This window comes from Meriones unguiculatus, chromosome 6, assembly GCF_030254825.1.
Source record: "Meriones unguiculatus strain TT.TT164.6M chromosome 6, Bangor_MerUng_6.1, whole genome shotgun sequence".
Classification (NCBI taxonomy): domain Eukaryota; kingdom Metazoa; phylum Chordata; class Mammalia; order Rodentia; family Muridae; genus Meriones; species Meriones unguiculatus.
In genome coordinates, this window is record NC_083354.1 from 27106907 (window position 1) to 27131759 (window position 24853).

Below are 24853 nucleotides of genomic sequence, written 5' to 3' on the forward strand. Positions count from 1 at the left end.
ACAGCAGTCCTCATGCCAGATGAAAAGCAGCCAGTGTTAAGGGCATCATGCAGCCGGCTGGTCTCCTGAGATCCTAAAGGGAAATTAGGGTGCCAGGATATCCAAGTCCCTGTCAAATGAGAAGCCTTAGACATAGTACCCCACATTCTGATGCTATGGAAAGATCTGAGAGGGTCTTAGGGTATGGAGGGGGGTCATGCGAAGGAGAGGAGAGTCCTAATCCACTCTTAGCAGACAAGCAAAGCAATCAAAGAGGTGTGAAGGTACATCTTCCTCTGCCTCCCTTCTCTCCACAGGCTTGGCTCTGAGGGATGCCCAGTGGTATCAAGAGGCAAAGAGTCTGAGTGAGCAGCTGCAAGGCGCCTACACCAAAGCCAATTTCCGCCACATGAATTTGCCAGATGTGTGCTCTAGCCAAGGCACTGACCACTTGCTTGGCTGTGATGTGTCCATCATTGCAAAACACATCAGCAGGCCAGTGCAAGGGCCCCTGACAATCCCAGAGGTCTCCGCTAATCTCAGCTCAGTCATGTGTGTGGAGGGGGAAGCTGGCAGTGGGAAGACAACCTTCCTGAAGAAAATAGCTTTTCTCTGGGCATCAGGGTGCTGTCCCCTTTTGAACAGGTTCCAGCTGGTCTTCTACCTCTCCCTTAGTTCCACTAGACCAGACCAGGGTCTGGCCAGCATCATCTGTGCCCAACTTCTAGAGGTAGGAGGCTGTGTTAATGAAGCATGCCTAAGCAGCAGCATCCAGCAGTTAAAACACCAGGTGCTGTTCCTGTTGGATGACTATAATGGGATGGACTCACTCCCCAAGTCCTAGAGACACTGATTACAAAAAACTACTTGTCACGAACCTGCTTATTGATCGCTGTCCATACAAACAGAGCCAGGTCCATCTGTCCATACCTAGATACAATTTTAGAGATCAAAGAATTTCCTTTCTATAATACAGTCTCTTTGTTACAGAAGGTCTTCTCACAGAGTATAACACTTCTGCAAGAATTTATCGTTTATTTCGGAAAGAATGAGGATTTACGGGGAATTCACAAAACTCCTCTCTTCGTAGCAGCAGTTTGTACTGACTGGTTTCAAAATCCTTCTGACCAGCCCTTTCATGATGTGGCAGTTTTCAAGTCCTATATGAAGTACTTGTCCTTAAAGTACAAAGCTGCAGCTGAAGCCCTCAAGGCCACTGTGTCCTCATGTGGGCAGCTGGCCCACATGAGAGGGCGTTTTTCTTCATGCTTTGAGTTCAACAATGATGACCTCACAGAGGCTGGAGTGGATGAAGATGAAGACCTGACCACCTGCTTGATGAGCAAATTCACCACCCAGAGACTGAGACCAGTCTACCGGTTTTTAAGTCCTCTCTTCCAAGAATTTCTTGCTGCCATGAGGCTGACTGAACTCCTGGGTTCAGACAGGCAGGAAGACCAAGATCTGGGAGAGACAAATTAACTCACCCTTGAAGGCTCTGACCACCTACAACAACTTTTTGAAGTATGTCTTCAGCCACCCTTCATCAAAGGCAGGGCCAGAAGTTGTGTCTCATTTGCTTCAGTTGGTGGATGAGAAAGAGTCCCTGGAGAACATGTCTGAAGAAGAGGATCATGTAAAGCATGGACCAGAACCTTCTTTTATAACACAGTCAATTAAAGAATTGTGGCAGTTTTCTCCTGAAGCTTTGTCTTCAAATTTTTCAGAAAATTTATTGAGACTTGCTCTAAACTTTGCTTATGAAAGCAACACAGTTTCTGCATGTTCTCCATTGATTTTGCAATTCCTTCGAGAAAGAAAACTGGCTTTAAAAGTATTGAATTTCCAGTACTTTAGGGACCACCCAGAAAGCCTATTACTGTTGGCAAGTATAAAAGTCTCCATGAATGGAAATAAAATGTCACCTAATGTAGGTTATTCAGTCATGAAAAACTGTTATGAAACATTACAGCCACCAAGTATACATGAGGACTATGCATCTGCCTTTGAACATATGAAGCAATGGGCGGAAAATTTAGCTAAAAATCAAGAGAATGTATACAGTTTTTTCAATAACATGAATAACCAACGCAGATATCTACCAAAAATAAATTCTGGGTATTGGAAACTCTCACCCAAGCCACACAAGATCCCTAGGTTGGAAGTTGCAGTGGCTGACATGGGCCCAGTAGACCAAGCACTGCTTGGGGTCCTAATGGAAGTCTTCTCAGCTTCACAGAATATTGAGCTCTGCTTGTCCAACAGCAATGGCTTTCTTGAAAGCATCCGCCCAGCTCTGGAGCTGAATAAGACCTCTGTCACCAAGTGTTCCATGTGCAGGCTGGAGCTCAGCACAGCAGAACAGGAGCTGCTTCTCACCCTGCCTGCCCTCCAGTCTCTTGAGGTCTCAGGGACGAACCAGTTACCAGGTATCCCTGTGCTTTCACAAGCAGTCTGGCTGACTCTGTGGTTTCTCATCGTTAGTGTTAGATGAGTGAAACTTCGCAGACACAAGCCATGGATGTGCCTCGATAGGAGAGATCTGAATACTCTCATTGTTTGAGGCAGTGTATAAGGTCCTGAATCCTAGAATGGGTTTCAAGTAACTCAGAGAACACTAGGAAAATATTGCCACCATAGTTTCATCTCTCAAGGTCCTCAGAAGGGTGCTTGAGTAGCTTGTTGTTGGTTAATGGGGCATTGTGTGTCAGATGATGCTGGAGAGCCTTCTGTTCTCTCGCTGCCCAGAGGAGGAAATGGCTTCTCCACAGAAGACATTTAATCTGCATAAATAATAATTATGTCTTCTTCTAAGCGCTGTTTGATAGTTTTCAGGATAGACTTTATAATGATGTCTTTTAAAATATATTTATTTAATTGTCTGTGTTCCTGTGCTTGTATGTTTAGTTGCCCTCAGAGTTAAGAAGAGAGTGTCAGATCTTTTGGAGCTGTGGTTACAGGTTGTTCCAGCTGCATAATGTGGGTGTTGGGAACCTAACTGTGGTCCTCTGCAGAACAGCAGGAGCTCTTAGTTGCTGAGCCATCTTTTCAGCTCCTAGACTTTACTATCTTTCAGTCAGTTAATTTCTCAGTCTTTATACCATGGCAAATATTTAATTTTTAATTTTTGTTATTGTTAGTAGCAGAACTTTGATTTTTTTTTAGCAGCATGCTATATGCTCAAGTATTCTTTGCTCTGTCTGTATAGTCCTTTTTCTTTTTTTTTAACTTTTTTAAAGACTTTTTTTATTCTTTTTAATAATTTATTTAATTTTTATTTTATGTGCATTTGATGTGATGATGTCAGATCCCTTGAAATTGGCATCACAAACAGCTGTGAACTACCATATGGGTGTTGGGAATTGAACCCTGGTCCTTTGGAAGAGCAGAAAGCACTCTTAACCACTGAGCCTTCTCTCCAGCCCTGTCCTTTTTCTTTTTAAGAATTACTTTTGAAACTATAAAATATATCATGTCCTTTTTTCCTATCTTCCATCCAAGCTATTCCATATACCCGTCCTTGCTCTCTTTCAGATTCATGGCATGTTTTTAAAATTAGTTGTTGATATTGATATTGACATATATACATACATGCGTGTATATATATTTCTAATATACTTGTATACTAATTATGTGTATACATTTCTCAATACTTAAATACCGGATCAGTCTGAATACTACTACTTGTATATATGACTTAAGGGCTGACCATTTGTTAGTACATAACCAACTGGCATGCTCTTCCCTGGGAAGACTGGTTTTCCCATCATTAGCATCCCTTAGGTTTTTATAGTTCTTTGTGTAGGGTTGAGGCCTCCTGAGCTTTCAATCTTTCTTTTTCCTTTTTATTTCTTTTTTCCTTCCTTCTTTTTCTCTCTCTGTTTATTTTGTTTGCCTGTTTTATTGTTTTTACTGACATTTATTTCATTATATTTTTCACAATGTCATACATGAGTGCTGTATTTACATACTTTCTATGCCATGCTCTCTTCCCTCCAACACCTACTATTTTTCCCCAGTTCCCTGTCAACCTAGTCTACATATCTGTATATATAAACACATATATAAATACAAACTGCTGAGTTTGTATTTATTAGTGTTGCTTGTATACGTATGTGCTCAGGGCTGACCGCTTGGGATTGGATAACCTGCTGGGCATTGTCTGTGGAGAAGCTGAGTCCCCCCTCAGCGTCCACTAAGCACACATAGCTCTTCATCTAGGGGTGGGACTACCCATATTGTGGTGGGCTCCACATGGTAGCTTGTTCTCTAGATTTTGTCCAGTTGTGGACTTCTGTTATAGTCTCTGTCTTCTATGAAAAAGAAGCTTCTTTGACAGGTGATGGTGGCATACACCTTTAATCCCAACACTTGGGAGGCAGAGGCAGACAGAGTTCTGTGAATCTGAGACAGTCTGGTCCACAGAGTGAGTTCCAGGACAGCCAGGGTTATGCATTGAAACCCTGTCTCCAAAACCACACACACACACACACACAAATAAAAGGAAAATAAAAAGAAAAAGAAAGAAGAAGCTTCTTTGATTTCTTTGATGCAGATCGACAGCTATACTTATCTGTGAATATAAGGACAAGTATTCAGAATGCAGGTAGAAATTACACTTGCTTAGCAAATGGTAAGAGTAGGCTGTCTTTCAGGGTCCATGACCTTACCAGCCACAGGAAGTTAGCTTGGTTTATGGTAGCAGGCATGAATTTACTATTCCTGAGCAGCCTTTACATTTTATTGGGTAGGTGTTGGTTACCTCCAAGATAAAAAAAAGCCATTAATATACCATAGGATATACCATCCATGCTGGTCGTTGTTATGGTTCATAGGCTTTGTGGCTGGGTAGGATGGTGAATTGCTTTTCTCCCTTGACAGCTTTCATAGCACCTTTGGGTACTGTGAGAGTTAATCTTGTTTGTTTGTTTGTTTGTTTTCTTTGTCTTAAACAGTGGTAAAAGAATGGTCTCAGAACTGTTTGTCTCAATTTGCAATTTAAGTTTAATAGTAAAATACTGGTTAATGATAACAATGCATCCTAAAACCTTCAGAAGAAAAGAAGAATGTTTCCTGGACCTTTGTGTGTATGTGGCAGTTTTAAGTTATTAGTTTCCAATATCAGTACTTTTTAATGGACACAACTTGACCAAAAATCTGTCACAGAATTTTGAGACCCATTAAAACAAGTTAAATGAGAAAAGAGAGAGAGAGAGAGTTAGTCTTTAGGGAAGAGGCTTCCAAGGACAGTTCTAGATTCTTTCATGTCTTGAGCTTGAAGTATGTGGTGTCTTGAGTAATAGGATCCTGTCATCAAATTCTGAGAGGCAACCAAAGGAAACAGCAAAAGCCTATGTTATATTGGAGGGGAGGGTCTCCTGACCACAATGCAAAGAGAAATTTTTATACCTTGCACTTGGACTTTAATTTTTTCATGGCATTTTCACCTCCGGTGGCATAACTTTACTTCAGTTATGTTTATATGTACACCTATACTTACATATATTATATGTGCATTTTTAGGTAAACATTAAATACGACTTTTTCCTGGTTTTTGAAAATGTGCCTCCTGTTTTTGGTTTTGGTTTTTAAATAGTGTCTTTGCTTGCGCAGGTTAGATTTAAACTCACTATGTGCTGGATAGTGCTGCTTCTACATATCTCATCCTTGAAAAAAAATTTTAATGTGATGAAAAATATCGACTCACAGATTCCAAAAGAGCTGATTGACTCTCATGCAACAGGTAGACAAAGCAGGGTATGAATGTAGCTTAGCTGGTAGAATGTTGATATGCCATAAACATGCATTGTATAACATTAACATTCGTAAGATCTTGGGTTGAATTCCCAGCACTGTGCAAACTGAGCAAGGTTGTTCATGTTTGTATTCTCAATACATGTTAAGTGGTGGCAGAAGAAATTCATGGGCAGCCTCAGCTACATACTAAATTTAAGGTCAGACTGGGAACTTGAGATCCTGTCTCAAAATAAGAGAAATGAGAAAAATGTAGATGGAGGGATAGATGGAAGGGAGTGTAAAAAGAAAATGGAAAGTGAGAAATAATGTAATTTTATTTTAATCTCAAAAAAGTTTTAAAAATTAAAGATAAGAGAGATAGGATAAAAAAATATAGCTCAAAGTAGATCAATGACAGTTCAAGAATGAAACCATAACAAGTAATCCTTAAACCTTAGATTTGAAAATGGATCCTTATCTATGACGTAGAACACAAAAGAAAAAATATGCCTTTGAACTAAGAAAACAACCAACAGGTCACTATTACCCTAAGTTTACAGTAGTGGAATGAATACCTTGGCATTAACTAATAGCTTTTTTATTGAACAGAAGGCAGAAACACACACACACACACACACAAGTAACATTGGACAAACCATTCAGGTGTATTTATATATTTTGGAATATATATATACACATATATGTGTGTGTAAAACAATTACATTTTTCTCCCTTCCTTGTCTTTGTTTCAACCTCTACCATGAACTCCCCTTGCTCTCAATCGAATTTATGACCTTTTTCTTTACATGTTTTATACACACATACATACACACACACACACTCACACACCTACACATATGCAACGTGCTCAGTCCATACAATGTTGCACACACACAGAGTGCTGACCATTTGTCATTGTATAACAGTTGGTGTGCTCTTCCCTGGGAAGAGGATTATTCCCTGTCTTAGCATCCTTAGTTGCCTGATGTTCTTCCTTGTGGTTGAAGCTTCCTGATCTTCAGCCTGTCCACGTTAGCATGTCCATTGGTGTGAATCTTGTTCAGGTCATGTTTAGGAAACTTTCTTATTGAGACTTCATGGGTGTAGATTCTCTGACATTTCCAGAAGACAGAACATCAGTAAAGCTTGGTATTCCTCTGGCTCTTAGAATCTTTCCTCTTCTTTTTCCCACAGTGATCTCTGAGCCTTAGGCCAACCAGTCATGTTGTAGATGTGTCAGTTGGGACTAGGCATCACAATTCTTAATTCTTTTTTGGTGTTCTCTGTGCTTCCTGTATCTTCTGTATGGGTATGTCTTTTCTTAATCTGGGAAAGTTTTCTTCTATGATTTTGTTGGAGAGCTGGTCTATGTCATTGACCTGGGCTTTTTCTCCCTCGTCTATTTCTCAAATTTGAAAGTTTGTTCTTTTCTTGGTGTCCTACATCTCCTATATGTTTCTTTGCTATGTTCCCCCCACACACCATATTCTTTGCTTATTTCATGTACTTTATCTTCAAGTCCTCATACTGAATCATCTGCTTGATTCATTCTACTTGTAAGTCTGTCCTTTGAGTTTTTTAGTTCAGTTATTGGGTTATTAAATTATATATATATTTAGATTGACTCCTTTGACAGTGTTTCTGTCTTTATTGAATTTTATTTTCAAATCCTAGATTTTCTTTGTCATTCCATCAGTTTTATGATTGTGAGGGTTGGATTGGGCCTACAAGTTGGATATGGCTCAGGTGGATACCGGAGACTGAGCTGATATGCAAGATATGCATTTTAGTCCACGATTGTGGGGGTTGGGGAGGGTAGAAGGTGGGGAGCATCAAGAAAACTCACCCAGCTAGAACCTTGAAAAAGTTTGTGTAGGATGTGGCTGAAGGTTGGGGGTGGAAAGGAAGGCAGGGTGGATTGTGAAAGAATTCTAGAGTTTGGCAGTGACACACGCAGAGGTAGCTGGACTAGACCCAGATACTGGATGTGGGATCTAAACTAGATCTAGGCAGTTTGGGGATGGATGAAAGAGGAGGGTGGAGAATTACATGGACAGACTTTGGAAGAGGATGCACAGGATCAGGTTGGTGGAGAAGATCTGAGTTACATTTTTATGTAAGTTGGAGGTAAGAATTCAAATATAATTGTTTGCATGTGCAAAACCAGTTGTTTCCCATGCTGTTTGTTGGTTGGGGAAATTTTTATATATTTTGTGAGTCTAGAGACCAGCACAGGGCTTCCCCTGTAGTATCTAATCAGCATATGTAGCAGATGGCAGTATCTTCATGGCTGTGCTTCCTACACAGATGTTAGAAAGTCTCAGAAATTTCATCCTGAAAGCATTAAAATGGCTAAAGATGACAGCACAGCTTAGAACCTCCACTGGGGACCTTAAGTCATGGGAACTATGTGCTGCTTTCCAGATCAGCTCTTTGCAAATTTGGACAAGTTCCTGGGCCTGAAAGAACTGTCTGTGAGACTACATGGCAAAGCAGATGTGCTTTCATACCTTCCTGGAGAGTTCCCAAACCTCCACCACATGGAGAAGTTATCCATCCAAACTTCCATGGAGTCTGACCTCTCCAGACTAGGTAAAGATGGTGCTTGGATCTCCAGCTCATGTCTCAGCTGGAAAAGCTACTTGGCTAGTAATTGTTAGAACTGTTAAATCATCATTAGTTAAACCTTCCCTGGGCTTCACAGTGTGAATTGTTCCCACATGGGAAGGTGTGGGAACAGTGCTCTTCCTCCTTAAGAGGGCAGAGATTTATTTGTTACCCGACTCTTTAACATGTAGGGAACTGTTCTCAGCCCTTCATAACCGCTGACTCAGTCTTCACAGCCCCTGTGTGAGAGAAGGTTTGATGATTATTGCTGATTGTCAGCTGGGGAAATGAGGTCAGCAGTGGCTCAGGGCTAAGGAAATGTGTCTCCAAACAGAAGGTTTGACTGCACAGCCTGAGCTTTACACTCCTAAAGTTTCCTCTGCAAAGCAGTGTGTGGAGTCCTCTTCTTTTGCTGTCTGAGTGGCAAGTGCAGATCTGTCTACTGAGGGCGAAGGAATCTGACTGGGAGCAGTGTAGGTGTTGCAGCTCTGAAGGGAAAGGCTTCCCCTACAGGAGTTCTGATCCAACTGCCTGGAGAGTTTCCCAGTGCAAGTGTAATAGCTCTGCTTCTGCAGGGGAGGTTTCCCCAGCAAAAGTTCTGCTCAGCCTAAAGGGTTTCAGTGTGCTCCAGAAGATATCCTGGCAGTCCAGAGCCAAGGAATACCACCAAGCCACACCACATAACAAACCTTGCACAAGAGATTTATTGGGAGGGAAGACTTGGGGGGGGGTTGCTTCTTCTCAAGCAAGAAGCAGCAGAGAACTGGGTGGAACACAGAGTTTATATAGGATTTCATGGTGTGCGGTTGGAGTGGCAGAGCTTTCCAGGGAGGTCTAGGAGTGGAGGGATTCTGTGGCCTAATTGTTGGGATGAGATCAGGGATTGAGACAATTTTATTGCTTGTAGGCCTGGGGCCTTGTTGGTTTACAATGTACACAAAGTTTACAAAGGGAGTACATGGCTTTTGAGTTGGCTTGAATAGCCAAGAAGAACTTAGAACCTTTTCTCCATTTCTCTTCTTCCCAGCCTCTTGTTGACAGACAGCTGTGCAGCCATCTTTCTACAACATGCCATTTAGCAAAATGACAAAAGCACCATCAGATCCTTAATTTTTAAAGCACTGAACACTAAGGAGATGTAAGCTAGGAACTGACATGGCAGATTTGCATGTCAAAAAGTCACTAGAGTATGGAGGCTCCTGCCTATATATAGTCCCAACATTTGGAAGGCTTAGACAGGAAGACTATCACATCAAAGCCAGCCTCTCTCTGTAAATGTAGTTATTTCCAGGCTAGTCAGAGATACAATATGAGACCCCTTCTGAAAAGAAACCAAAGCAAGCAAACAAAACATTTTCCAAGTTGAAGGTAAATGTGCTTAAGTCAGTCCTGTTGGCTTCAGTCCCATAGATCTGTGTGGTGAAAGGAAACATCGAGTTCTCCCAGTTTTCCCCTGACCTCCCAACATGTGCTTGGCACATGGATGATCTCCACACACCACATACACATACACATACACATACACATACACATACACATACACATACACATACACATACACATACACAAAATAAATAGGTTTACATGTTTTTAAAGTTGTGTTTCAGAGTTGTTCTCTTTTTTTATATTACTTTGCACAGAATTCCTATTGTGTCAGTAAAGGCTGCAAACATGGAGACATCAGGATGACACTGGGGGTGAAATATAGTGAACAGAAATAGTTTTCTTTTTCAGTTCTCTGTTTCCAGAGGGGGTCAAGAACTTGCCCCGGGTCATCTGCTCACTAGTCAGCTGCAGAAACTGAGCATAACCCCAATGAATGTAGTCTGACTTCTAGATACTGTGCCACTGTGTCATAGAGGCACTGGGCCACCAAGTCACTGCCTGTTTAATCACTGTAGCTGGAACTGATGTATTGAGGGTCAAATTCTAGTAGAAATTCATGGCCTTTGCTAATTTCCGAAAATTCTTCATCTTTTGCAGTTAAATTGATTCAGAACTCTCCAAATCTTCATGTCTTCCATCTAAAATGTAATTTCCTGTTGAATTGTGAGTCTCTCATGGCTGTGCTTGCTTACTGCAAGAAACTCAGAGAGATTGAGTTTTCTGGACGATGCTTTGAAACCACATCATTTGGTATGAACTGGACAACTTTGACTACAGATGCTCCTGTGCACAGTCATTCAATACTCTAGGATTAAAATGCAACTGCTATCATGGAAACTGTGAGGAGACTTGATCTTCATTGAGGCTTTCACAAAAGTGAAACACATCTGTCTACAATTTAAATCTTTCATTTTCAGAGCAGTGTCTTCCACTTAGTCATAGTAATTCAACCTGAACATTATATCACCTTTCATCACATTTGAAATACTCTTTATTTCAACAGTACTCTTCTTTTTCATAGGAAACGCGTCTGACCTAACTAAAATTTATTTTCTCTTTCCTAGTCACCGTCTTGCCAAATTTTGTTTCTCTGAAGATACTGTATCTTAACGACCAACACTTTCCAGATAAGGAAACATCAAGAAAGTTTGGTAAGTTTGTAAAGCAACATTTCTTAATTTTTTTTCATCTTCTTCTCCTCTCCCTCCTCCTAGAGTGAACCCATAACCAAGCAAGTTGTGTATAGTTGTTCCTTGACACCCATGGCAGTTGGGTCTAAAGCCTGCTGCTGCTATAAACACTAGAAGATCCTCTATGATACAAAATGGTGCCATGTTTGCCCATGACTCCACACATCCTCCATGTACTTTAACCCATCTCTCCATTGCCTACAACACCTATCCCCCTGCAAACAAATGTTATGCTGTGTTCTTCTGGGAATATTGAAGAGTGAGAAGAGTCTGTATGTGTTTGGTACAGACACAATGTTTAAAAATTCAGCCTGGGGCTTCTGGAATATGCCCATACTTTAGCACACTAACTCATCTATCCAGTCTCCCCACAAAGCACACATGTATACACATGCGCACATATACACACATTCACATACACATGCATGCACATTCACACACAGAGAATTGTTATCTCTACCTAAAAGAAACAAAAGGGATTAAGGAGAAACTCAGGCTCTCCTTATGCACAATGAATCTGAGAAGAACTGTGAAGAGAAAGCTCTCTACCCTATATTGGCATTGTCTTGCTTTTTTAAAGAGTGTTTCCCATAAATGCTCATTGTTTGATGAGACTAGATCTCAGACTCAGCACAGAAATCTGAACACTTGCCTCCTCCTGACTGGGTCTTATGAGGCCTGAGGAGTGGCCTTTCCCTGGGCCTTTTTTGTTTACATTCATTGACTTATTTCAAGTCTGTGTTGGGTGGCTGTGCATGATCCACCAAAGTATGGGTCATGCATCAACCATGCTGGTCCTTTGGAGGACAACATAGTGATATTCAGTCTCACCTCTCCCATTCCTCCTCCTCAATGCTTGTCACTTGTTGATCTTCATTCATTAGTCCGGTGCCATCCTTTGCCACACCTTTTGCATACTCCACAAAGCTGAGAGGCCTTCCGTTTCAATAATTTCTAGGGGAAAAACACCCCCATAGTTTCTACAAATGCTTTGTCTACGATCCCTTTAAAAATGACCTGGCTTACCACAATTAAAACATCTCACATTTTGATTGTTCTTAAGACTGTTAGAAATTACTTCTGATATCAGAGCAGCATTATAAACATGAGATCCAATATCAGCCATATTTCTGGTCCATTCATCTATTGGTGCCAATCCTGTTTAAAAGGACTGCTCACACTTTTGCATTCTGAATTAGCATTTTTTCTGTTTTGGTTTTTTTTTGAGAAAGGATTTCTCTGTGTAGCCATGGCTATCTGGAACTCACTCTGCAGATCAGGCTGGCTTAATACATACAGATCCACCTGCCTCAGCCTCCTGACTGCTAGGATTAGAGACATGTACCAACACCACTTGTCTCTGAATTAGCATTTCAAAAGCCAAAAATTCAATCAAAAATTGTCTGAATTGTGAATCTGATACTATTTTATTCACAGCTGAAGTCAATCTTTGCAAAAGGGTCAATATAGGCATATTTTGGTCTTTGTAGATTTTAGTAAATGACTCCAAACTCTTTCCTGATTCTTCAACTTTGTACCAAACGTTTAAAGCTGCTAAGCAATGTAGTGTCATGGTGTGATTATCATATTCAAGCTACCTTTTTAACTCATCATATTGACCTTTACCTAGCAATGGATCCTTGGAAATATTAATACTTCTAGTCTTATATCATTGTTCTATAGTCCTAGCTTCCTCTTTCTCCCATGTTTGCCATTGTAACTGAGAACTGGCTTCCAATATTGCTGATGCCAAATCTTTCCAGACAAAGGATAATTCTGTTCTAAGTTGCCAATACATAGGGTAAATGCATACCAAATAAAATGATTACTTCTTTCAATCTCAAATTCCATGTGCCTATAAGAATCCATTTAACTTCCTCAGAGCATTGGGGGTGTCTATCATCTTTTGTATAGTTACTGTATAATCGAAGGTTGGTTTTCTAATAACCTTAAGCTGCCCCTCTTCAGTTTCATCATGCAGTGGCACAGTAAGTTCTTATCTAAATGTCTCTGTCTTTGTCTAAGTGTTGTTCTCATTTTTATTTATAAGTATCTCTAATTTTTCTTCTAAGGCTCTTATCCTTTCAGTCCAGTTTTGATATTTTTATTTTCCTTATATCTCTAAGTTTTCTTTTTTTCCTTTGAGAGGGTACAAAATTCTACTATGGCTATTAAGGATAAAATATTAATTGCTAGGCTGGCGTAAATATAATCTGAATTATGTCAATCTCAGTCAAGTTGTTTATCTTTTCATTTACTGCTGCTGTTTTAAAGCCATTTAAAGCAGGATTATGCAGGGTCCTAGCACTTTGTATTATGGTATTTCACATCTTAACTTCTTGGAGAATTTCCAGGTGACTTACCAAATATTACAGCTTCTCAGTTTGTCTGCACTGGCATAATTTCTCTGTTCATGTGTTTGTGCCATGTGTTGAAGCAATATATATATATATATATATATATAAATTTTTAAACAAATTTCAATCACTCAGTTGCACCAATAATGATTCAGGAACAAGATGCTTGGGTAAAAAAATTTAAAAAGGCTGCTATATGACAGAAGCAGAGAAAGCATTCATCTGACCTTCCTGCTTAACCTATGTAACAAAGGGAAACTCTCTTTCCCAGCACCATCTCAAAAACCCCTCAAAACTCAATGTCTTACCCTTCTACCTCCCATGTGTTTTTTTATCCATCCTTCTGACTTTCTCTTACTCTCTATTTTTTTTCTACATTCACTCCCTATCAACTGGTTTCTTGCTCCACCTCTTGAACTTTTGTTGACTTTATTTAATCCTGTTCAAGCAAATTCTTGGATTAAAGGTGTGTGCTAAGGCTGAGCCCCACCACAACAAACAACACAAGCCCGGGATTCACAGTGTGATCAAATATCCTGGAGCACTGTCCCCTTTTGTCTTCTTCTTTGAGAGGGCAGTGATGCGGAAGGCCTCTGTTAGGTGGGGCCTCCTAGAGTACAGAATGTCTAGGTCACAGATGCTCATGATGGAACAGCAAAAGAGGATGGCTTTGTTGTGTCTTCCACAGCACTGGCTCTGGGTTCTCTCAGGAACCTGGAGGAACTGCTTCTTCACACTGGGGACGGGATTCACCAAGTGGCCAGACTGATTGTCCAGCAGTGTCTGCAGCTTCAGTGTCTCCGAGTTCTTGCTTTTCACCAGACCTTGGATGATGACAGTTTGCTGGAAATTGGTGAGCTTACCTCAGAGAAAAGGTTTCACCCTGTGTGCAAGCAGTGGTGCCCCTGGTGCTACCTGATGCAAATGTCTAGACCTGAGAAAGGCTTCCAAAGCATTCCTCATTTGTACTATCATGCTGCTGCTTCTCATGCCCTTTTGAAAATTTAGATTTATCTTGGTCTAAGTGGGAAGGTAAGTGCTCTCCCCTTTTTTTTTTTTCTTTAGAGGTGGTCAAGGTAAAGGGGTAAGGGAGGGGAGGTAGAGAAGTGTTCAGGCTGTGGTTTGTTTTCCCAGTGCTGGGGATTGAACTCAGTACTTCACATACACCAGAGCAGTGTTCCGCTACTGCACCACACCTCGGTAAAATCTTTGTCTCCACACTTGTTACTTCAGATACCTGGCTGTATCTCCTTTTGGTCAACTGGATACTGGCAATATGTAAACAAGTTGTAGCAAGTTGAAATATAGAGCTGCATCCATTTTCCTGCACATGTTACTGAAACATTTGCCATCTAAGTCAGTGTGGCAATGAACCAGGTTAGGGCACAGAGCTTCCCCAGTGCCCGAAAGCCCAAGTTGTATCCATTCTCAAAGAGTGCCCTCCACTTCCATACACAAATGACCACTGCACTGCTCTCTCTCACCGTAGCTTTATTTACAGCTAGACTTTTCTATAAGGGAATTCTATAAGATAGGCAATGTTTTGTCTTTTTTCAACAAAAATTGTGTTTGTACCTTATTTCAGAATAATACATATGACCGTAGTGCATTGATTTCACTGCTGTGCGTCTATTCGTTATTTGACTACATGTGACCTCTCTGTGTCTATTCAATGGGCACTTGAGTTGTTTCTAGTAGCTTGTTACTGAGAAGTGCTTCTAAAAGCATTCATGTAAAATATACATGTTTGGGTATTTCTGGGGATGGAATTTCTGAGATACCTCACATATATTGATTAAACCATGTTTTTTGCTTAGATGTGGTACATGCTTGTAAGTCTACACTTGAGGAGGTTCAAGGGTTCCTTGTCTAAATAGCAAGTTCAACGCCAGGTTGGGTCACATGAGACTGAGCACAAAGAAACAGGAGCAAAAGTCTCCATGGTGTTGTGGTAGCTTTTACCCTCACCAGAGGCTGGTTCACATTCTGTCCCTAGTAGATATTGTCAATCCCTTGTAGTTTGGGTACTCTGATGATTCTCATGGGTAATGAAATCCAAGGCTTTACTGTTGTTATAAAAAAAAAATTACCAATAAATTTTACCAATAAAGACTCAGGAGCCAGATGCCAGGATGAAAACCTACTAGCTCAGAGAGGCAGAGAAAGGACCCAGCTGACATTCCTTCTCAGCTCAGGTCTGGATGGAGAAAACCCAAAAGGCTTACTAGCTCAAGTGACAGCTCAGGAAGGAAAGGCCAAAAAACCCGAGGCTGAGGGCTTCCTAGTTCAAAGCCCCAAAGCCATGGAGCTGAGGAGCTGAAGCCTAAGCTAAAGCCAGAGCTTGAGGTAATACCTTGTTTCTATGTCTCAACACTGTCTTAAATACCCCTCAATGCAAAGTCCCTCCTATTCTTTAATCACTATGAGCTTGTTTATTGCTCTGCCTCTTGATCTAAGGTTAACTTTATTAAATTTGGTGTACAGAAAGCTCTTAAGGGTGTGTGCTAGGGCTGAGTAAACCATACCATAATCACCTGTTCACAATAAAACATTCTTGGACTAAAGGTATGTGATAGGGCTTGTTATGCCCAATGGTAACTTTTGGGGGGTGGGGGTCAGGCCTGCTACTCTCAGCTCAACCAAACGAGATAAGAAACAGGGTTTTACAGTTCACAATTATGGGGTTCATAATGGAATCAAATATCCTGCACCACTTTAGTTGAGGAGTTGAGGAACATCTTTCAGATTGACCAGCATCTGAAAGAAAGACATGAGAATAAAAAGAAATGGTTTACCTTTCTGAGATGCACCTCAGAAGCCAGACAGATCCCACTTGGCTAATGGATACTGCACTAGGGCTCAGAAATTCTGAGAAAAAAAAAAAAAACACTTAATCTTAAGGTGAACCCATGTTCCTAAGGGTGGTCTCCTAGCCAGGTCCCTGACCTGCCCCACATGATTAACCCTTAAAAGAGGAGCTAAGGGCATGATTCCATGTGAGATAGATTCCATTATTTACACCATAATTACTTCCAGAGGGTGTGTTTAAATCTCCAGGTGTGAAACTGGAGATGTACTCAGCAGTGCTCATTTAGATTGTGTGAAGCCCTGAGGTCATGCCCAAGCACCACAAAAGTCAATCAGTCATTCCATCAATCAGTCAGTCATTCAATCTATTGATCTCTCCGCCACTTTGTCTACCTTCCTTATGGCTCTAGTTTTCTTTTATAACTTCAAGCTAAGTGCAAATCAAATGTAGAGTTGTAAGATCTTTCAGGTAGATCAGTATTTTTGTTTGTTTGTTTCTTACCTGTCTAGGCACTTTCTCCTGGTTTCTGTTTCCCCTTTGCAGTTTGGCAAGGTCGTTCCCAATCTGCAAAGCAGCTGTTTGGTGCTTTCAAAGAATGACCTCTGAAGCATCATGTTGACCATTTCCTACTTTCATTGTCCGGGTTGGGAGTAGTACCAATAACTTGTCACCATTACTGACAGCCTCATGATTCTCTTTTTTAAATGTTTTGTTTTCTAGCCAAGGTAGCAACCAGTGGAGGCTTCCAGAAACTTGAGAACTTAGATCTTTCAGTGAATCACAAGATTACACAGGAAGGATACAGACATTTCTTTCAAGCTCTCGACAACATGCCAAACTTGCAAGAGCTGAACATCTGCAGGCATCTCTCAGAATGCATCCAAGTTCAGGCCACCACTGTCAAGGCTCTGAGCCAGTGTGTGATGAGACTGCCCAGCCTCATCTGGCTCGGGATGCTCAGCTGGCTCCTGCATGAAGAGGACATGAAAGTGATGAATGCTATGAAGAAAAGACACCCTCAGAGCAGACTGTTGACTATCTTCTGGAAATGGGTACTGCCATTCTCTCCTGTCATTCAGAAGTGAAGGATGCAGTTGAAGGCTACTGACAGTTTTAAATATCTGATTTCCTAAAACATTTTATTGTAGCTAAGCAAGGTGGTACTCCTCTGTACTTTCAGCATTTAGGAGACTGAAGTTGGTGAATCAAGAAGTTCAGAGCAGCTTGTGTTATATAGCAAGATCTTGTCTTAACTAATTGGCCTGCTCTTTGATCACCTCCCCCTGAGCAGGAAGCAGACTTACCAGGCCACACAAGATGACAATGCAGCCATTCCTGATGAGACCTAATAAACTAGGATCAGAAGGGAGGAGAGGGGGAACTCCCCTATCAGTGGACTTGGGGAGGGGCGTGTTTGAAGAAGGGTGAGGGAAGGTGGGATTAGGAGGGGAGGAGGGAGAGGTTTATGGGGGGATACAAAGTGAATAAAGTGTAATTAATAAAAGTTAAAAAAATAAAAGCATAACTAACCATCAGATGAAATATTATTTATTAAAGGTGTAGGCTGCTGATACTTTTCTAGAAGCCTGCTTGTTCCTCACTAAACATAGCAGCTATGATGAGCAGTGCCTTGGCAGTCCTTGTATGGTTCTCCTGTCTAAAGATTACAGCTTTTGTCAAGTTCACGCAGAGAACCCTCCATTGCCAAGGTCAACAGGAAGGGGCTGGGGAAAAGAACATCAGTGTATAAAAGCCAGAACATGGAAGGAGTATTTGATGGAGGTAAGAAACAGACAGTTTAGTATTGCATCAGTCTCACACATGATGAAGCATGAGTCGACTTTACCACAGAATGCAGCTGACTTTCCAGGAGATGCTTAGTCTTTGCAGGGCTTTTGTATGTTCGCCAGCCTTGGTGTGGCCATGCTTGCTGTCATCTCTCATTCATTGCCAATGTGAGGGGGGAAATGGGCTTAGAGAAAACTGCTTTTCTTCCAGAGGCTTTTGAAAAGTTTGCATGTGCTGTAATGGCCTTAAGGTTTCCTTTGTTTTTCCATTTTGATGTTTAGAGACAGGTTTTCATTACGTAGCCTTTGATAGCCTGGAACTAAACGTGTGGATCAGGCCTACCTGGAACTCACAGAGATCTGCCTGCCTCTGTCTCTTGGGGACTAAGTTTGTTAAAATCTTATTTGTAGAAAGATTAAGGACTCAGGGATATATTAACTTGGTTTTGACATTCATTTAGTATTCCACATGTATATAAAAATCTTACCTTGATACTTATGTTGGCTTAACATAAATATATACTTTTAATTGATCAATTTATACCTCAATAAATCTGGAGGAAATAGATTTCCAAACAGATTTTATTAAATCTTTGATTATATCTGTAATGTTGAGTCAGAAAGTATTCTTACTTTCCATTCTACTCCTTTCTGTATTATTCTTTATCTTACAGTTCTCTGTGTTATTTTTATGTTTAAAATAAAGATTCAGGACCTTGAACACAGTTCTCTGTGTAATTTTTATGTTTAAAATAAAGATTCAGGACCTTGAGAGATGTTAAGAACACTTGTTACTTTTACAGAGGACCCATGTTTGGTTCCAAGACAGTCTCTCTCTCTCTATTTCTCTTTCTGTTCTCCCTCTATGTTTCTTTTGAGACAGGGTTTCTCTGTGTAGTCATGGCTGTTTTTAGACTCAGGTTGTAGATCAAGCTTACCTGAAACTCAGAGACACCCTGTCTATATAGGATCAGACATTAAATATTTTATTATCTGATTTGACATGTAATACTTTATTGTCAGAAATGTTTAAATGTTATAACAGAATCCAGTGAGTAGACAGAAATGGCAGGTCACTCTGTTCCAGGTAGCAAGGTATAGTTATGCTTGACAATGAGGTGGACTGGCAGTGCTTTCACTAAAGAAATCAATAAATCTGTAATTACTAATTGGCCTTTTGTACCTTATTCCACTTCATTACTGGTAACTCCAGTGGGGCCCATCACTGGCCTCAGGAAGCACCTTCTCCACCTTCTCTGAGGCATCACTCCTGCTTTCCTCCTCAGAGAGCTGCAGCTCAGGCCCCTGCTGCTTCTCCTCTCTGACCACATGTGTGGTGGGGGAAGTAGGGGTCTGAGTTCTCCTGACTTGGTCTCTGTTAAGTGCACTTCCTGGACCACCTCATCCAGCTCAATGGCTTTGAATTTCAGGTCTACATCACCTCCTCCATCTCCAGCTCTAGCCTGAGACTATAGATATACCTCCAAAAGGCATTGAAATATCACATCTCCAAAGCTAACTCCCCTTCAGCAAAGTACTCTTTTTTAATTAAATTTCATATTTTATATTAATTACGGTTTGTTCACATTGTACCCCAGCTACAGTCCCCTCCCTCCTCTCCTCCCAATCCTGCCCTTCCTCCCTCATCTCCTCCTATGCCCCTCTCCAAGTCCATGGATAAGGGAGATCCTCCTCCCCTTCCATTTGACCCTAGCTTATCTGATCTCATCAGAACTGCGTGCATTGTCCTCCTCTGTGGCCTGGCAAGGCTCCTCCCCGATCTGAGGGTGGTTGTCAAAGAGCCAGCTACTGAGTTCATGTCAGAGACTGTCCCCTTATTAGCTGCCATGAGCTACATCTGTGCAGTGGTTCTAGGTTATCTCCATGAATGGTCCTTGGTTGGAGTATCAGTCTCAGAAAAGACCCCTAAGCCCAGATATTTTGGTTCTATTGCTCTCCTTGTGGAGATCCTGTCCTCTCCAGGTCTTACTATCTCCCCCTTCTTTCCCAAGATTCCTTGCACTCTGCCCAAATTTTGTTTATGGGTTTCAGCACCTGCACTAAAGTACTCTTTCTGCAGGCCTTCATCTCCCCAAACTCCCACTTGACTGTCTGAAAACTCTGCTGCTAAGGTTGCAGTTCACCACAACCTGAAAGCCCATAATAGAGAACGCTCTTTGTTAGCTGGCTTCCTCTTGTCTGCTGGGGAACCTGGGATTTCCACATCCTCTACACCGAGTCCTCCACTCAGCGATTTATAACCACTCTGGGTACCTCTATCCCTTCTGCAAAGTTTTATATAGCCCTTGTTCACCCCGAATAAGATTGATCTGTCTTCCAGAAGCTGGTCCTGGCAGCTGGTCCCAGAAGTCATCATTTGCATCCATACTTGAGGAGCTTTGAACTCACAGTCCATCACCTCTGACCAATAACTGCCAACGATCCCCAGGGGCAGGGTGGGTGACACTACACTCCTACAGTTGCTTAGTGAAACCCATGGAGTTATCCTTATCTTCATTTTCATAGTCAATGTGTAACCCACTGATAGATGTTGGAAATTCCATTTGATCTAGTCACCCATGGTGCCTCACACCTTAATCCAGGCCCAAGAAGGCAAAGCAGGCATCTCTCTGTGAAGTTAAAGAGCCAGCCTAAAGAGTGAGCTCCAAGCTAGCCAAGGCTACATAGTGAGATCCTGTCTCAACAACCAACTAACCAAACAAACACCCCACAGATTTTACCTGGTTAGCCTGCTTCCTGTTTTGAAACTGGTGGCGTGCTGTCAGAGGCTCCTCCTGGAAGTCAAATGTTCTCCCTCTGCCTCGCCATTCTTCACTGGACTCCTGCTTAAAGTAAATGCAGCTAACTCTCCAGTGGCCAGGACCTTGACCTACTCATATCTGCTTCCTTAATTTCTTCTCTTACTCTGACTACACTCGTTTCCTTGATGCTCCCTGACTATTCCATAAACATTCTTAACCAAAGGTCTTCGTAGCTGTCTTCTCCTTTTCCTAGAAAGATCTCTCTTTCTATGTTCAGATATAGTTTGTATTCCCCACAGCTTCATGTGTTGACATGTGATGCCATTCTGAGAGTCTAGGAGTGGGAACTTAATGTATTGTGTTTAGAGGTGGGTCTTCTGGTACCAGCCTCAGCCAGTGGAAGGTCTCAAGATAGGGAGGACTGGATTGGTACGAGAGAAAAATCACACACAGGGGCAGGTACAAGCTGATGAATGACTCATTTCAAGAGTCTGTTCTTCTGGGGCAGTCTCTCTGATGTCTACTCATCCTCTCTTTTTTCTTCTCTCCTTGGAACAGAGAGTCAATCCCAGTCTGTTATTGTTAAATCATTTCCTTATATATTTTTATACATGATCAGAGTCCTTTTTTTCTTTCCCCAGAATACTGGCCTTTCCCCCAAGAGCTACAGATGAGAATAAGCAGAGTTTAGCAGGCTGTACTCAACATGCACAGTACAGTGATTGCAGCCAAGAACTCAGAATGCAGCAAGCTGTATTCTTCATACATGCTACAGTGATTACATTGCAAGCAAGCATATTTAATCACTAGCTCAATGCTTCTCCCATCCAGACCTCAATGTTGTAGGTCATCTGGGCAGAACCTGTGGTTATACTAAGCAGCATAAGAACAAAGAGCTGCCAGACACACTAGGCGGGAACTCAACCAATTCCTGATATCATTTGCTATCCATGATCTGACTAACATTTTTCTGGGAACAATTAGCATAAAAGGCCTCTATGGATTCAATTTCTTGTTCAGTTAATTCAAGGTCCACTGCCTTTACAGCCAAGATAAATGTTTTCTCCATAGTGGTTTTTCTGAGCCATTTCCTTTTCCTCAAGCCCCCCATCCCGGTAATCTTCCTGGTTGCATTGACTAGTGTTGAATTAATGGAAAAAGATGGAGTCACAGTAAGAAACAAGGCAGGCAGACATATAGGAAGAAGCAATGCCAATTGTAGACTGGTAATTTAGAGATGTTTTGTCAAGCAGCTGCTTCCACAACCAGGTTGTACCTGATATTTTGGAAGGTGATTAGGAAAAGGCCATTAAGGTTAAGCCCCCATTGTAATTAGTGGCTTGCTATCACAGAGAAAACACAGCATACAAACACACACATGCACACATATCATACTCCTTGTCCGGCCACACCCTGTTGCATTGGTCAATGGGACAGATTTAAGAAGGAATCCATGTTATGATTTGGCAGTTTTCAATTTATGAAAAGATGAAAAGTAGTTCTTCATGCTCCTTGTCACATACCCTGTGCTGAACTAAATCATGTGGTGTGAAGCTTCCTGACACCCTGAAAGGTTATAAAACTCAAATCATTTCTTTGTGCTGGGATTTGGCCAGAGACTCCTCAGGAAGACTGCTCATGGATTTGGTCTGCAAATGAAGAGTCTCTGCAGAGGCTCCTTCTCCTTCCAGTCTTAGTCACTTTTCAATTTCTGATATGAACACCATGACCAAGGCAACTTGTAAGAGAAAGTCTTTAACTTGGAATGTATGTCTCCAAAGGGTTAGAGTCCATGGCTGTCATGGCAGGAATCATGGCAACAGGCAGGAAGGCATACTGCTGGATCACAACTTCTCACTAGAGAGCTCAGGTTTCTAGATATCTTCAGCCCCAAGCACCAGGCAGAAAGAACTAAATGTGAATAGTGTGGGTTTTTGAGGCCTCAAAGCATTCCCTCACATGATGAATCTCCTCCAGCAAGACCACGCCTTCTAATCCTTCCCAAACAGTTCTGACAAATGGGGATCAAGTATTCAAAAATATAAGCCTATGAAGGCCATTCTTACTCAAACCACTACATCATTTTCATGGTGATTATCTCTTTTACAGACTCTCATTCTCACTGTTATCAAAGCCCTTCTCAAGGCTTTAAGGGAAACCCACAGTTTCCTATCAGAATTACACCTGACTTCTCAACAGAAACTCTAAAAGCAAGAAGGGCTTGGGCAGATTTCTTACAGACAATAAAAGACCACAAATGTCAGCCCTACTACTATATCCAGCAAAATCATCATAGATGGCCCACAACAAAAACAAATGTAAACAATATCTATTCACAAATCAAGCCTTACAGAAGATAGTAGAAAGCATTTTTTAACCCAAGGAGGCTAACTACACCCAGGAAAACACAGGAAATAAATAACCTCACATCAGCAAAAACAAACACCCCCCACACACACCCCACACACACCCCACACACACACAAAACCCCACCACAGAGATAAAATATAAGAGGGATTAACAATCATAGATCAGTAATATCTCTCAACATCAGTGGACTCAATTCCCCAATAAAAAGATGAAGGCTAACAGAATAGATGCAAAAACAAGATCCATTATTCTGCTTCATAGAAGAAATACAACTCAGCAACTAAGACAAATATTATCTTAGAGTAAAGGGCTGAAAAAAAGGTTTTTCAAGCAAATGAGCCCAAGAAGCAATCTGGAGTAGCCATTCTAGTATCTAATAAAATAGACTTTCAACCAAAATTAATCAAAAGAGACAGAGACAAAAACTTCATACTTGTCAAAAGAAAAATTTACCAAGATAATGTCTCAGTTCTGAACATCTATACCCCAAACTAAAGAGCACCCACATTTGTAAAAGAAACATTACTAAAGCTTAAACCACACATTACTAGTGGGAGACTTCAACACCCTACTCTTACCAATGGACAGACCTTTGAGCCAGAAACTAAACAGAGAAATAATGAAACGAAGAGACATCATGAACCAAATGGACCTAACAGGTATCTACAAACACAAAAGAATATACATTCTTCTCAGCACACCATAGAACAATCTCTAAAACTGACCATATACTCTGTCACAAAGCAAGCCTCAACAGACAAGAAAAATAAAATAACAACTTTTATCTTATCAAACAGCATGATTTCAACAACAACAAAAACACAAGGAAACCTACAAACTCATGGGAATTGAACAACTCTCTACTCAATGACCACTGGGTTAGGAGAGAAAAAAAAGAAATTAAAGACTTTTTAGAATTCAAAGAAAATGAAGGTACACTATATGCAAACATATAGGACACAATGAAATCAGTGCTAAGGGGATAATTTATAACACTAAGCACCTTCATAAAAGAAATTGGAGAGTTCTCATACCAACAATTTAAAAGCATTCCTGAATGCTCTAGAATATAAACAAACAAATAAATAAAGCAAACACACCCAAGAGGAGTACATGCCAGGAAATAATCAAACTCAGATCTCTGATGGAGTTGAAGACTAAATAGCTTAGTCTCATAATTAAGTTATGTTGGTATAATATTCTTGTGGAATGTATACAATTTATTAATTGTTCATTCAAATGCTGATTTCTCTACTCACTATCTGGTTCCAATCCTGACAATGTTTGTGATGTTTATTCTACGTATCACCTGTCTCAACTTTTTGTAAACATGTCACCATTTGTTCTCTGTATTGTCAATAAAACAACCAGCCAATGCTGTGTAGTGGAGAGAATAGGGTGGGACATCCGGGTCCAGAGGGAAGAGAAGGAAGGGAGTGAGAGGAGAGGAGAGAGATTGGCAGGACAGGACTTTGAACCATGAGGGGAGATAAACCGGACCTAAGATATGACTAAAAGCAAGTAAAATGGGTGAAATCTGAATGGTAGGAAAGTATGCAGGCTTGTAGGTTTAGTATGGAGTAACTATTACCCAGCATTGTGCTCTAGGTTAATTAAATAAATCCTAGTCTCTGTGTGGTGATTAGGGTATACAGCAGGTTACAAATAACTGCTGCTTTACTAAAAGGCAAATCTATAATAAATATTAATATTCAACAATAAAGTTGTTTAGAATTTAGAAAATGTTTTCAAAAAGATATAAGTTCTAAGTAGAATTCAAATGCTAAATACTCTCCCCCAAGACTGTCTGATTTCTAACCAGACAAACACATACTTACATACACTATTTGATGTTGTATAAACCTTGCTC

The 24853-nt window shown here is 40.9% G+C and overlaps 1 pseudogene; it reads left to right on the plus strand.

The window, feature by feature from the left end:
- LOC132646062 (baculoviral IAP repeat-containing protein 1a-like) overlaps positions 1-18557 on the plus strand; it is a 48634-nt pseudogene extending 30077 nt beyond the window's left edge.
- Positions 18558-24853: the final 6296 nt, after the last annotated feature.